The sequence below is a fragment of the Mustelus asterias genome, unplaced genomic scaffold (assembly GCF_964213995.1).
Source record: "Mustelus asterias unplaced genomic scaffold, sMusAst1.hap1.1 HAP1_SCAFFOLD_559, whole genome shotgun sequence".
Lineage (NCBI taxonomy): Eukaryota > Metazoa > Chordata > Chondrichthyes > Carcharhiniformes > Triakidae > Mustelus > Mustelus asterias.
In genome coordinates, this window is record NW_027590509.1 from 184,241 (window position 1) to 200,284 (window position 16,044).

The window sequence follows — 16,044 nt, forward strand, 5'->3', positions numbered from 1 at the left end:
CCACAGTCCAAAGATGTGCGGTTTAGGTGGATTGGCCATGCTAAATTGCCCCTTTAGTATCAGGGGGACTAGCTCGGGTAGATGCATAGGTTTATGAGGACAGGGCCTGGGTGGGATTGTGGTCGGTGCAGACTTGATGGGCTGAACGGCCTCCTTCTGCACTGTAGGGATTCTATGATTCTATCATTAGTCAAAACCTCTGAATTACTCATCCAGTAATATAACTCCCCTGTTATTGTATCCCTTGTGCGTACTGTACAGAGAGAAACAAGAGTTAATCTTTCAGGTCAATGACTTTTCTTTACAACTAGCCCGCGTTAGACATGCCACAGGGTTCAAACAGGTACAGAAGGAAGGTATGCATGGAGGGCTGGAAAGAGTGAAAGGGGAGGCAGCAGAGATTAAATAACAGAAGAGACAATGGTGCAAGGCAAAGATAGAATGGTAATGAGATGAGTAAATAAAGAAAAAAAGAACTTGTATTAATTAAAATAGCGCCTTCCACAACTTCAAGATGGCCCAAAGCACTTCACAGCCAATGAAGTACTTCTGAACTTTCCTGCAGACAAAAGGAATATGCCCAAGCCTTGCACCTGTTTTGAATTATCTGGCAGCTTGAGGAGCCTATAGCTCCCCATTGCTTTGTCCATGGCAAGACCTCGGCCAATCAGAGTCGACTTGTCAACCAATCAACACCCTTTTCTCCTGTGGTATAAATTGTCACAATTGTTTGAAATTTGACCTTCTGGGGTTTGTCCTGATGAGTGCAAGACAAAAAACTTCGACAACCTGTCTCCTTGTTCAGCATTGGTTTCGAAGTTTAGCCACTGCTGTAATGTAGGAATCTTTCTACTTACGTTTGACTCTCTCCATCCCTTTCTTCCACAAACTGATTCCCTCCCTGTAACTTGCTTTTTTATTTTAAAATAAGGATCAGTACGAGGTCTGTGTGGAGTTTGCACATTCTCCTCGTGTCTGCGTGGGTTTCCTCCGGGTGCTCCGGTTTCCTCCCACAGTCCAAAGATGTGCAGGTTAGGTTGATTGGCTAGGTTAAAAAAATTGCCCCTTAGAGTCCTGGGATGCGTAGGTTAGAGGGATTAGCGGGTAAAATATGTGGGGGTAGGGCCTGGGTGGGATTGTGGTCAGTGCAGACTCGATGGGCCGAATGGAATCCTTCTGCACTGTAGGGTTTCTATGATTCTATGATTTCTATGTATCATTTTTATTTTCTGCTCTGTCTTTAACTGGTTACCTGTTTAAAGTTAAAAGTTTATTTATTAGTGTCACAAGTAAGGTTACATTAACACTGCGGTGAAGTTACTGTGAAAATCCCCTAGTCGCCACACTCCGGCGCCTGTTCGGGTAACGCTGAGGGAGAATTTAGCACGGCCAATGCACCCTAACCAGCACGTCTTTCGGACTGTGGAAGGAAACCGGAGCACCCGGAGGAAACCCACGCAGACACGGGGGAGAACGTGCTGACTCCACACAGACAGTGACCCAAGCCGGGAAACGAACTCGCGTCCCTGGCGCTGTGAAGCAGCAGTGCTAACCACTGTGTCACCGTGCCGCCCCGTTTCTGGGGTCCGCATCACCCTTCTTCCAATGTCCTGAATATTTTGTACCATCGTAATCCAGATAGCCAGTGGGAAGAGGCTTCCATCCCTTTGCTCTTTTTATACCGAGATTAACTTTCCATTTTTCAGTCAGACCTTCACTGGATTAGCTCTTTGAAGAAGAGGCATACGGACCCGAAATGTTAACTCTGCTTCTCTCTCCGTGCACCTGCTGAGCTTTTCCAGCATTCTCTGTTTTTATTTCAGATTTCCAGCGTCCATAGTATTTTGCTTTCACTTCATTGAGTTTATCTGCTTGATGTGGTTACATGACCATCTATATTGATGGAATATTCCACAAAATATGTCCAGCCTAATGAACAGAGCGTGCTTGAGCCTCTGTGTTATTTAACAAAATAACACAGAGGCTGTGTTACTCATGACGGTGATTGCTCATATCACACAGTGTGACCTAATCCAGAAGAGGACCGTTAGGGCGGCACGGCGGTTAGCACTGGTGCCTCACAGCGCCAGGGACCCGGGTTTGATTCCCGGCTTGGGTCACTGTCTGTGTGGAGTCTGCACGTTCTCCCTGTGTCTGCGTGGGTTTCCTCCGGGTGCTCCGGTTTCCTCCCACACTCCAAAGATGTGCAGGTTAGTTGATTGGCCATGATAAATTGCTCCTTAGTGTCAGGGGCACTATCAGGATAGATACATGGGGCTACAGGGATAGGGGCTGGGTGGGATTGTGGTCGGTACAAACTCAATGGGCTGAATGGCCTCCTTCTGCACTGCAGGGTTTCTATGATTACCCATCCCCAGTTGCCCTTGAGAAGGTGGTGGTGAGCTTCCTTCTTGAAACGCTACAGTGCATGTGGTGTAGGTACACCCACTGTGCTGTTAGGGAGTGAGTTCAGGGATTTTGACTCAGCGACAGTGAAGGAACAGCCAATATATTTCCAAGTCAGGATCGTGAGTGGCTTGGAGGGGAACTTGTAGGTGATGGTCTTCCCAGGTATCTGCTGCCCTGGCCCTTCTAGATGGAAGTAGTTGTGGGTTTGGAAGGAGCTATTGAAGGAACCTTGGTCAGTTCCTGCAGTGCATCTTATCGATGGTACACACGGCTGCCAATGTGTCCGTGGTGGAGGAAGTGAATGCTTGTAGAAGGAGTGCCAGTCAAGCGGGCTGTTTTGTCCTGGATGGTGTCAAGCTTCATGAGTGTTGCTGGAGCTGCAAGTGGAGAGTACTCCATCACTCCTGACTTGTGCCTTGTAGATGGTTGACAGGCTTTGGGAGGGTCAGCGGGTGAGTACCTCGAAAGATGTTGCTCTTTCATATAATTTAAGCCTGTTCTTGTTCTTTTTGGTTCCCAGGTTTATGGACAGAGGCAGATTGTTCTGGAGAAAGAGGAAACCGAGGAATTGAAGAGATTTGATGGCCCAGGCTTGGTTCTCATTGGTTTCAAGCCATTGTCACTCTTAAAGAAGCACCACCACATCAGACCCCCACAGTTCATTTACCCAGATGAGACTCTGATAACAGGTAACCCTCAGCCGCTGTTACTGCTGCCCTTTGGCCAAGTGGGCATGGCTCTACCCAGGGTATTTATAGAGCACAGGGTCCAAACTTCATCCCCCTTCTCCTCAGTTAGCTGATGGTTCACAAGACAGATTCATGCAGATAATGATGGGAAACCCTGCACTGGCAGCTAGAAGTGTTAAAACGTTAGGAGCTAATGTTCCAGCATGAGGGAATCCTACTGGAGAGAGAGAGAGTGTCTCGGAGGGAGGTGTTGACCCGTTAGAGAAAATCTCCATTACAAGAGAGGAAGTGTTAGGTTTTTTAGGGAACATTAAAACTGACAAAGCCCCAGGGCCTGATGGCATCTATCCTCGACTGCTCTGGGAGACGAGAGATGAAATTGCTGGGCCTCTGACGGAAATCTTTGTCGCTTCTTTGGACACGGGTGAGGTCCCTGAGGATTGGGGGATAGCGAATGTGGTCCCGTTGTTTAAGAAGGGTAGCAGGGATAACCCAGGAAATTATAGGCCGGTGAGCTTGACGTCCGTGGTAGGGAAGTTGTTGGAGAGGATTCTTAGAGACAGGATGTATGTGCATTTAGAACGGAACAATCGCATTCGTGACAGACAGCATGGTTTTGTAAGAGGGAGGTCGTGCCTTACAAATTTGGTGGAGTTTTTTGAGGAAGTGACAAAAACGGTTGATGAAGGAAGGGCCGTGGATGTCGTCTATATGGATTTCAGTGAGGCATTTGACAAAGTCCCACATGGCAGGTTGGTTAAGAAGGTTAAGGCTCATGGGATACAAGGAGAAGTGGCTAGATGGGTGGAGAACTGGCTTGGCCATAGGAGACAGAGGGTAGTGGTCGAAGGGTCTTTTTCCGGCTGGAGGTCTGTGACCAGTGGTGTTCCGCAGGGCTCTGTACTGGGACCTCTGCTATTTGTGATATATACAAATGATTTGGAAGAAGGTGTAACTGGTGTAATCAGCAAGTTTGCGGATGACACGAAGATGGCTGGACTTGCGGATAGCGAAGAGTATTGTCGGGCAATACAGCAGGATATAGATAGGCTGGAAAATTGGGCGGAGAGGTGGCAGATGGAGTTTAATCCGGATAAATGCGAAGTGATGCATTTTGGAAGAAATAATGTAGGGAGGAGTTATACAATAAATGGCAGAATCATCAGGAGTATAGAAACACAGAGGGACCTAGGTGTGCAAGTCCACAAATCCTTGAAGGTGGCAACACAGGTGGAGAAGGTGGTGAAGAAGGCATATGGTATGCTTGCCTTTATAGGACGGGGTATAGAGTATAAAAGCTGGAGTCTGATGATGCAGCTGTATAGAACGCTGGTTAGGCCACATTTGGAGTACTGCGTCCAGTTCTGGTCGCCGCACTACCAGAAGGACGTGGAGGCGTTAGAGAGAGTGCAGAGAAGGTTTACCAGGATGTCGCCTGGTACGGAGGGTCTTAGCTATGAGGAGAGATTGGGTAGACTGGGGTTGTTCTCCTTGGAAAGACGGAGAATGAGGGGAGATCTAATAGAGGTGTACAAGATTATGAATGGTATCGATAGGGTGAACAGTGGGAAGCTTTTTCCCAGGTCGGAGGTGACGATCACGAGGGGTCACGGGCTCAAGGTGAGAGGGGCGAAGTATAACTCAGATATCAGAGGGATGTTTTTTACACAGAGGGTGGTGGGGGCCTGGAATGCGCTGCCAAGTAGGGTGGTGGAGGCAGGCACGCTGACATCGTCTAAGTCTTACCTGGATAGTCACATGAGCAGCCTGGGAATGGAGGGATACAAACGATTGGTCCAGTTGGACCAAGGAGCGGCACAGGCTTGGAGGGCCGAAGGGCCTGTTTCCTGTGCTCTACTGTTCTTTGTTCTTTGTTCTTTGAGTCTGTACCGACAACAATCCCACCCAGGTCCTATCCCCATAGCCCCACATATTTACCCTGCTAGTCCCCCTGACACTAAGGGGCAATTTAGCACGGCCAATCCACCTACCCCATGCAACTTTGGAGTGTGGGAGGAAACCGGAGCACCCGGAGGAAGCCCACGCAGACACGGGGAGAATGTGCAAACTCCACACAGACAATGACCCAAGCCAGGAATCGAACTCAGGTCCCTGGCGTTGTGAGGCAGCAGTGCCAACCACTGTGCCATCCTGGCATTTATCTGGCATATCTGAGGGAGGGGGTGATTCTCTCCAGGCTCAGCCAGTATTAATTTATCGCACTCTCACTTTGGGACTGGAGTCTGCTGACAGAACCCTGCTCCAGGGTTTGGGCACATTAGGCTGGCACTGCAGGGCGATACCAGGGGGATGCTGCATTGTCAATGGTGCCATTCCCCCAATGGAACATCAATTCTGACCATTGTCTGGTTTCAGGGCAGCATCGAGATCTATGATTCAAACACAGTCACCCAGTGGCACACTGGTTGGCACTGCTGCCGCACAGCGCCAGGGACCCGGGTTCAATTCCCGGCCAGGGTCACTGTGTGGAGTTTGCACATTCTCACCATGTCTGCGTGGATTTCCTCCCACAGTCCAAAGGTCTGTGGGTTAGGTGGATTGGCCATGCTAAATTGTCCCTTAGTTCAGGGGGATTGGTGAGGGTAAATACATGGGGTTACGGGGATAGGGCCTGGATGGGATTGTGGTTGACTCAATGGGCCAAATAGCCTCCTTCTGCATTGTAGGGTTTCTATGATTCATACCCACTGCTGTAAGGAACTTTGAGTGCGACAAAGATGTTAACAGCAGGGGACAAATTGTAGAAAAATGGAGATTTATTAAGCATCAAGGATGTTAAATAAGATGGGCAGTAATTGACACAGGTTTATGTGCCCCTGTTTTAGCTTTGGACAACAGCACACACAAAAACCTGGACTGCTTTTCATGGAGTCGTAGAATCCCTACAGTGCTGAGGGAGGCCATTCCGCCCCCGCCCCCGAGCTTGGACCACAGTGTTTAAACTTATACAGACGTGCTCTCTGACAACGCATAATTAATTGTCAGGCGTGATATTCTCAGTGTCCTACCCAACAGTCCGCCCTCTGCCAACTCCAAAATAAAACCGATTGGTCACTGATACATCTGTGCACAAAATAACGACCATATTCATTTTTATTTATTGATGGGATGTGGGTGTCGCTGGCTAGACTAGCATTTATTGCCCATCCCTAGTTGCCCTTGAGAAGGTGGTGGTGAGCTGCCTTCTTGAATCGCTGCAGTCCCTGTAATGTAGGTACACCTAAAGTGCTGTGAGGGAGGGAGTTTCAGGGTTTGACCCAATGACAGTTAAGGAATGGTGATAGAGTGCAAGTTTGGATGGTGTGTGGTTTGAAGGGGAACTTGCAGGTGGTGATGTTCCCGGGTATCTGCTGTTATCCGAGCTGATTTTGATTTAATTTATGATTGTCACATTATTAGTATACAGTGAAAAGTATTGTTTTTTGCACGCTATACAGACAAAGCATACTGTTCATAGAGAAGGAAAGGAGAAAGTGCAGAATGTAGTGTTACAGTCATAGCTAGGGTGTAGAGAAAGATCAACTTAATGCAAGGTAGGTCCATTCAAAAGTCTGATGGCAGCAGGGAAGAAGCTGTTCTTGAGTCGGTTGGAACGTGACCTCAGACTTTTGTATCATTTTCCCGAAGGAAGAAGGTGGCAGAGAGAATGTCTGGGGCGTCTGGAGTCCTTAATTATGCTGGCTGCTTTTCCAAGGCAGCGGGAAATGAAGACGGAGTCAATGGATGGGAGGCTGGTTTGCATGATGGACTGGGCTACATTCACAACCCTTTGTAGTTTCTTGCGGTCTTGGACAGAGCAGGAGCCATACCAAGCTGTGATACAACCAGAAAGAATGCTTTCTGTGGTGCATCTGTAAAAGTTGGTGAGAGTCGTAGCTGACATGCCAAATTTCCTTAGTTTTCTGAGAAAGTAGAGGCGTTGGTGGGGCTTTCTTAACTATAGTGTCGGCATGGGGGGACCAGGACAGGTTGTTGGTGATCTGGACACCTAAAAACTTGAAGCTCTCAACCCTTTCTACTTCATCCGCATTGATGTAGACAGGGGCATGTTCTCCTTTATGCTTCCTGAAGTCGATGACAACCTCCTTCGTTTTGTTGACTTTGAGGGAGAGATTATTGTTGCCGCACCAGTTCACCAGATTCTCTATCTCATTCCTGTACTCTGTCTCGTCATTGTTTGAGATCCGACCCACTATGGTGGTTTCATCAGCAAATTTGAAAATCGAGTTGGAGAGGAATTTGGCCGCACAGTCATAGGTGCATAAGGAGTATAGTAGGGGGCTGAGAACACAGTCTAGTGGGGCACCGGTGTTGAGGATGATCGTGGAGGAGGTGTTATTGCCTATCCTTACTGATTGTGGGCTGTAGGAAGTTCAGGATCCAGTCACAGAGGGAGAAGCTGAGGCCCAGACCACGGAGTTTGGAGATGAGTTTTGTGGGAATAATGGTGTTGGAGGCTGAGCTTTAGTCGATAAATAGGAGTCTGACACAGGTGTCCTTGTTATCTAGGTGTTTCAGGGTTGAGTGCAGGGCCAGGGAGATGGCGTCTGCTGTGGACCTGTTGCAGCGATAGGCAAACTGTAGTGGATCCAGTCAATGGAGTGTCAGTCAAGCGGCTTGCTTTGAGTCCTGAATGGTGACAGGCTTTGAGGAATCGGGAGCTGAGTTCATCGCCACAGCGACTGACCTGCTTTTGTAGATGCAGAACGTGGTTGGTCCAGTTAGGTTTCTAGTCATTAGTGACCCCCTCATGATAATAATGGAGCATTCAGCAATGGTAATATTTAAATGTCAAGGGAAGCAGCTGAGATTCTCTCTCATTGGGAATGGTCACTGGTGCTGGTGATGCAAGTGTTACTGTTAGATTTGCCTCCATGTCCCTTTTCCAGTCTTGTCCATTACTTGGTGCCCCTCAGTGACACCATCTGAAGACATGATGCCAGGCTCCACAATATGCTGATGACATCCAAGTCTACCTCATCACCCCCTCTCGTGACCCCTCCATGGTGTTATCGGACTGAACAACAAAGAACAGTACAGCAAAGGAACAGGCCCTTCAGCCCTCCAAGCCTTCGCCAATCACTTTTACCGATCTAACCAACCGCTTATATCCCTCTATTCCCCGTTTGTTAATGTGTCTATCAAGATAAGTTCAATAAAAAAAATCCGGAATTAAGAATCTACTGATGACCATGAAACTAGAGTCATAGAGGTTTACAGCATGGAAACAGGCCCTTCGGCCCAACTTGTCCATGCCGGGCCACACTTGGAATACTGTGTGCAATTCTGGTCACCCTATTATAGAAAGGATATTATTAAACTAGAAAGAGAGCAGAAAAGATTGACTAGGATGCTACCGGGACTTGATGGATTGAGTTATAAGGAGAGGCTGGATAGACTGGGACTTTTTTCTCTGGGGCGAAGGAGGCTGAGAGGTGATCTTATTAGAGGTCTATAAAATAATGAGGAGCATAGATCAGCTAGTTAGTCAATATCTTTTCCCAAAGGTAGGGGAGTCTAAAACTAGAGGACATAGGTTTAAGGTGAGAGGGGAGAGATACAAAAGTGCCCAGAGGGGCAATTATTTCACACAGAGGGTGGTGAGTGTCTGGAGCAAGCTGCCAGAGGTAGTAGTAGAGGCAGGTACAATTTTATCTTTTAAAAAGCATTTAGACAGTTACATAGGTACGATGGGTATAGAGGGATATGGGCCAAATGCAGGCAATTGGGATTAGCTTTGGGTTTTTTTTTAAAAAAGGGCAGCATGGACAAATTGGGCCGAAGGGCCTGTTTCCATGCTGTAAACCTCTATGACTCTAGTCCCAATTGCTTGCATTTGGCCCATATCCCTCGATACCCATCTTACCCATGTAACTATCTAAATGCTTATTAAAAGATAAAATTATACTCGCCTCTACTACTACCTCTGGCAGCTTGTTCCAGACACTCACCACCCTCTGTGAAAAAATTGCCCCTCTGGACACTTTTGTATCTCTCCCCTCTCACCTTAAACCAGTGGTTCCCAAACTTTTTTCACTGGGCCGCACTTTCGGAATAAAAATTTGCTCGCCCCACACCGAATTTGTTATTGGTAAGAAATACATTTTAAAAAAAACAACTCCGAGCAGTGCTTGATTCATAACATAGAACACAACTACTTTATAATATGATCATGGGACATCCAGAAAGTATAAAACAATGCTTGTTCAAACCATGTTTAACTGTTTCTTTGATTGTCCTTGAATCTTCCCACCACTCTTGCCATCCTCTCTCGCCACACCCTTTGGGAACCACTGCCTTAAACCTATGCCCTATAGTTTTAGACCCCCCTACCTTTGGGAAAAGATATTGACTATCGAGCTGATCTGTGCCCCTCATTATTTTATAGACCTCTATAAGATCACCCCTAAGTCACCTACGCTCCAGAGAAAAAAGTCCCAGTCTATCCAGCCTCTCCTTATAACTCGTCATTTGTTGGAAAAACCCATCTGGTTCACTAATGTCCCTTTAGGGAAGGAAATCTGTCGCCCTTACCCGGTCTGGCCTACATGTGACTCCGGAGCCACAGCAATGTGGTTGACTCTCAACTGCCCTCCAAAGGGCAGCTGGGGACGGGCAATAAACGCTGGCAGCCAGTGACGCCCGGGTCCCACAAAGTAATGAAAAAAAAAGCACAACCTTGTGTGATTTATTTTGTTGTGATGTGTTGGTACAAAGGCCCCAAATAAGCCCCAGTGTCAGGGTTGAAAAGGGCTCCCTCCAATCCTTTATTATTGTCACAAGTAGGCTTACATTAATACTGGAATGGAGTTACTGTGAAAATCCCCAAGTCGCCACACTCCGGTGCCTGTTCGGGTACACTGAGGGAGAATTTAGCACGGCCAATGAACCCTAACCAGCATGTCTTTCGGTCTGTGGGAGGAAACCGGAGCACCCAGAGGAAACCCACACAGACACGGGGAGAATGTGCAAACTCCACACAGACAGTGGCCCAAGCCGGGAATCGAACCCGGGTCCCGGGTGCTGTGAGGTAGCAGTGCTAACCACTGTGCCACCGTGCCGCCCCCAAAAATAAGCCAAATTTCAAAAGTCAATCCCCTCATGGTCTGTATCATCCTGGGGAATTGCCCTGGACTAACGCCATAACCTGGTGTTCTGTCTGTGGGAGGGTGCCTGGAACTGAACTCCATGAGGTGTGGCCAGCGTTCTGTGTGAGCGCTGTCGTAATTTCGTGCCCCGGATGGCGCACTCCAAATCCATGAACTTGACCCTGACAACCGCGGATACACACCTCACCATGGTTCAGTTACTGCTCCTGCTAAACATTAGGCTGTATGATTGACTGAAGAATTAAATCCTTTTACAGGAGTCAGTGCCTTCAAGCTGAGTCGTGCTATCGAGGCTGTCGGCGGAAACTTACGGTAATCATTTCTCTTCCCAAAACTGCACTTTGATACATTTTGAAATGACCAATTGGGTTCTGCTCCTGGTGCAGTTGCTGAATGCACCACGTGTTGTGTTGTTAAACTATAAACACGAGTGGGGTGGCTCTGGGGAGGGTGGTTAAAACTGATCTCTGTGCTGCCCATTATTCAGCCTTTACGAGGCCTCTTAAACTCCCAAGATGGTGTCAGTGACATGTGTACACTTGCAATGGGAAGAATGCAGGACACCATATTTGTAAAGGTATTAGTATCTAGGGGCAGCGAGGTGGCACAGTGGTTAGCCCTGCCACCTCACAGTGCCAGGGACCCGGGTTCAATTCCCAGCTTGGGTCACTATCTGTGCGGAGTCTGCACGTTCTCCCCGTGACTGTGTGGGTTTCCTCCGGGTGCTCTGGTTTCCTCCCACAGTCCAAAAGATGTACTAGTTAGGGTGCATTGGCCGTGCTAAATTCTCCCTCAGGTAAAGAAGTTAAAATATTGAGAGATATGGGAGCTAGTCTGTCTCCAATAGTAAGAGATGAAAATATTTGCACTCCTGAAATATTGCCCGAGAGAGTGGTAATCTGTGGAATAAATGGAGAGAGGAGTATGTCCCCTGTGTAAGATAAGGCTAGAAAGTCCAATCAAGACTGGGTAAGTGATAGTGGGAGTGATGGAAAACTTGGCTATTCCAGGAATACAGTTTATTCTTGGAAATGATATCGCTGGTTCACAGGAGGGACTGATGCTCACTGTAGTGGAAAAGCCAAAAGAAAACCAGGGAACTGAGGAGTTAAAAGAAAAATACCCTGGAATTTTTCCAGATCGTGTGGTGACAAGATCCCACAGCCATTAGTTAAAACAGGAGTGGGAGAACAAAAGAGAAAGATGAAGGAATTGAGGTCCAGCTAGCTGACACTCTGATGAGATGGTAAAGGAAAGACCTAAGCAGGTAGAGGATCAGGCAGAGGTGTCTAGCTCTAAAAGATTAATGGAGTTATAACAAAGAAATGAGGTGATAAAGGATTTATATCATAAAGCCGACTCGGAAAAGGAATCAGAGTGTATTCCAGAATGCTATTACCTTAATAGTAAAATCTTAAGGTGAAAATAGAGACCTTGGCAAGTTAGTGCAGATGAGAAATAGGCAGAAGTTCACCAGATTGTGTTGCTGGTAGAATACAGACAGGAAGTATTGCGGGTAGCACAAGAGTTACCTGTCGGAGGTCATCTAGAGGTGAAGAAGACTCAGGCTAAGATACAGAAGCATTTCTATTGGTCTGGACTACATAAAGATGTGATTGAATCTTGCTGTACCTGTCATATGTATCAGATGGTAGGAAAACCACAGGCAGTGATAAAACCAGCCCCTTTGATGCCACTTCTCGCATTTGAAGAACCTTTTACACGGGTTATCATTGATTGTGTAGGTCCCCTCTCTAAAACCAGAAGTGGGAACCAGTATTTTTTTTAACCGTAATGAATGTGTCTACCAGGTTTCCAGACGCAATTCCATTATGGAATATCAAGGCAAAAAAGGTTGTGGGGGATTTGCTTGCTTTCTTTACCCGTTATGGATTTCCCAGGGAGATTCAGTCAAACGAAGGGTCCAATTTTACTGCTAAATTATTTAAGAGAGGCAAGGACTGATTAGGGACAGTCAGCATGACTTTGTGAGTGGAAAATCATGTCTCACAAATTTGATTGAGTGTTTTTGAAGGGGTAACCAAGAAGGTCGATGAGGGCAGTGCAGTTGATGTTGTCTACATGTACTTTAGCAAGGACTTTGACAAGGTATCGCACGGTAGGTTGTTGCATAAGGTTAAATCTCACGGGATCCAGGGTGAGGTAGCTAAATGGATACAAAATTGGCTTGATGACAGAAGCCAGAGGGTGGTTGTTGAGGGTTGTTTTTCAAACTGGAGACCTGTGACCAGCGGTGTGCCTCAGGGATCAGTGTTGGGTCCACTGTTATTTGTTATTAATATAAATGATTTGGATGAGAATATAGGAGGCATGGTCAGTAAGTTTGCAGATGACACCAAGATTGGTGGCATAGTGGACAGTGCAGAAGGTAATCTTGGATTGCAACGGAATCTTGATCAATTGGGCCTGTGGGCTGACGAATGGCAGATGGAGTTTAATTGAGATAAATGCGAGGTAATGCATTTTGGTAGATCAAACCAGGGCAGGACTTATTCAGTTAATGGTACGGCGTTGGGGAGAGTTACAGAACAAAGAGATCCAAGGGTACATGTTCATAGCTCCTTGAAAGTGGAGTCACAAGTGGACTGAATGGTGAAGAAGGCATTCAGCATGCTTGGTTTCATTGGTCAGAACATTGAATACAGGAGTTGGGATGTTTGTTGAAGTTGTACAAGGCATTGCTAAGGCCACACTTGGAATACTGTGTACAGTTCTGGTCACCCTATTATAGAAAGGATGTTATTAAACTAGAAAGAGTACAGAAGAGATTTACTTGGATGCTACCGGGACTTGATGGTTTGAGTTATAAGGAGAGGCTGGATAGACTGGGACTTTTTTCTCTGGAGTATAGAAGGCTGAGCGGTGATCTTACAGAGGTCCATAAAATAATGAAGGGCATAGATCAGCTAGATAGTCAACATCTTTTCCCAAAGATAGGGGAATCTAAAACTAGAGGGAATAGGTTTAAGGTGAGAGGGGAGAGATACTTAAGGATCCAGAAGGACAATTTTTTCACACAGAGGGCGGTGAGTGTCTGGAACAATCTGCCAGAGGCAGTATTAGAGGCGGGTATAATTTTGTCTTTTAAAAAGCATTTAGACAGTTACATGGGTAAGATGGGTATAGACGGATATGGGCCAAACGTGGGCAATTGGGATTAGCTTAGGGGTTTAAAATAGCATTAATTCAAAAACTCTGCTTCCACCACCATTTCAAGAAGAGACTTCCAAAGACACTGAACCCCCAGAGAGAAAATGTTTCACCTTTTCTCCATTTTAAACGGGTGACCACTTACTTTTTAACAGTGAGTCTCTAGTTCTACGTTCTCCCACAAGAGGAAACATCCTCTCCACATCCACCCTGTCAACACCCCCTCAGGATCTTATCTGTTTCAATCAAGTCGCCTCTTATTCTTCGAAACTCCAGCGGATACAAGGTTCACCTCTCCAAACCTTGCTCAAAACACTACCCACCCATTCCTGGTATGAGTCCAGTAAACATTCTCCGAACTGTTTCCAATGCATTTACACCCTTCCTGAAATAAATAAACAAGAGGAAACATTCTCCCACTATCAAAAACTTTTCATAATTTTAAAGATCCTATTAGTGATGGTATGGATCATCGCTTATCCCGCCACCAGCGTCACAGATTGTTGGTTCGTTTATCTCATTGCCATTTATGGGAGCTTGCTGTGCACATGACACGTTCCTCCCTGTTTCAGAACAGTGAGCATGCCTTCCCTGGCTGTGAGGTTGGTAGGGACGGCCTGAGGTCCTCAGTAATCAGGAGTTATGTTGAGCCGAGAGTGAGACTGCGGGCGGCAATGCAACTGAATACCAGGAGATGGCAGAGGCGGACAAGGCTAGTTTGAGGATGAAATTGCAAGGCCAGGAGCTGGGGGGAGATACAATCCTGACAGTAAAATGCTTCAGCGGAACTGAAGAAAGAAAGAGGACCTTTTAAGCATTAACATATTTGCTCATTTAAACAACTCTCCATTTCTGACATAATCTCTCTCTAACCCACTTTGAATCATAGAATCCCTACAGTGCAGAAGGCGGCCATTCAACCCATCGAGTCTGCACTGACAACAATCCCACCCAGGCCCTATCCCCGTAACCCCATGTATTTACCCTAGCTAATCCCCCTGACACTAAGGGGCAATTTAGCATGCTTAATCCACCTTACTTGCGCATCTTTGGAGTGTGGGAGGAAACCGGAGCATCCGGAGGAAACCCATGCCGACATGGGGAGAATGAGCAAACTCCACACAGACAGTGACCCAAGGCCAGAATTGAACCCAGGTCTCTGGAACTATGAGGCAGCAGTGCTAACCACTGTGCCACCGTGCCACCCACGGTATGGTGAGGTTGGGAGTGTGTTAATCTTATTTGAATGGCAGCTTCAGTGCAGCTTGTCTTTCATTCTCAATAAACACATGTACCATTTCCTGGAATCCTTTGCAGTGTAATTAAGAATGTGCATTTTGTTGCGTTAAATCCTGTTTCCATTTGTTCATTCTGCCCCAGATAGTTTTGAGTGCAGTTGCTAACTGTGGTGATTAACACTCAGTAAGCTTGCAATTATTGGTGCTGGGGAAATGGGAAACTTTCCCCGTTTCAAATACCCAGAGTATTGACTGGGGGGAATGGAGGGGCAATCTCACTCACTCGATTTGGGGGTGCTTCAGGGGGCTCACACTCTTAACTCCATTTCGGTCGGCTGTGGTTTCAGTCCCACTCCAGAGGCTTGGGTGCAAAAGGCGAGATTGGAGCTGCTGCATCTTGGACGAGACAGTAAAGGGAGGCCATGTATCTGCCCTCTCAGGTGGCATTCTCTTTGGAAGAGTCATCCGGGGGACTTCTAGCCAAGCCCTGAACCAACATCGCTAAAACCTGGTCATCTGCTGGCTGTTTTGTGGGATCTTGCCATGCCCAAATGAGTGACTGTCTTCCCTACATTATAATAGTGGCGACACTTCAAAAGTACGTTGCTGATGGTGGGTGTCCTGATGTTATGAAAGGTGTTGTGTAAAGAGACACCTTACAGTGTTATCCCAAACCTGTCTTGGGTCAGGGAGAAGCGAGGTGAGGATGTTCTAAAGATATTGATGACCCATTCTTCCCCACTGAGATATTCAATCGGGCGGCACGGCAGCACAGTGGTTAGCACTGCTGCCTCACAGTGCCAGGGACCCGAGTTCGATTCTCGGCTTGGGTGACTGTCTGTGTGGAGTCTGCATGTTCTCCCCGTGTCTGCGTGGGTTTCCTCCGGGTGCTCTGGTTTTCTCCCACATCTGAAAGACGTGCTGCTTCGGTGCATTGGCCGTGCTAAATTCTCCCTCAGTGTACCCGAACGGGTGCCGGAGCGTGGCGACTCGGGGATTTTCACAGTAACTTCATTGCAGTGTTAATGTAAGCACGCTTGTGACACTAATAAATAAACATTAAACAGATTTTAGGACAACAGACCGATGCTCTTTCTCTCCTCTCAGAGGTGCTGACCTGTGCTCCGGTCACAAGTGTTGGCAACAATTGGTTCCTTGCTGAAAGTGTGGTTTTTATGAGTGAGGTCAGACAGCGGGCCCTATTTTACCATTTTGATTCTCAGTGCTGGACGGGGGGGACTTGAAACTGGGAGTGTTTCAGATCCGACTTTTAGACCCATTCTCAGGCGCCTCCATACACACTCTGCCTGCAAAAATATCAGCGATTCCGAATTGCGCTGAAGAAGTCTGTGGGTGGGGCTTAATGCGCCTGAAACCCTGCAACTCCGATCAGTGCTTCCAACTGCG

At 47.0% G+C, this 16,044-nt stretch overlaps 1 pseudogene; it reads left to right on the top strand.

Moving 5' to 3' along the window:
• The window catches only part of LOC144487036 (X-ray repair cross-complementing protein 6-like), a 74,779-nt pseudogene that overhangs the window by 14,578 nt on the left and 44,157 nt on the right, over window positions 1–16,044 (top strand).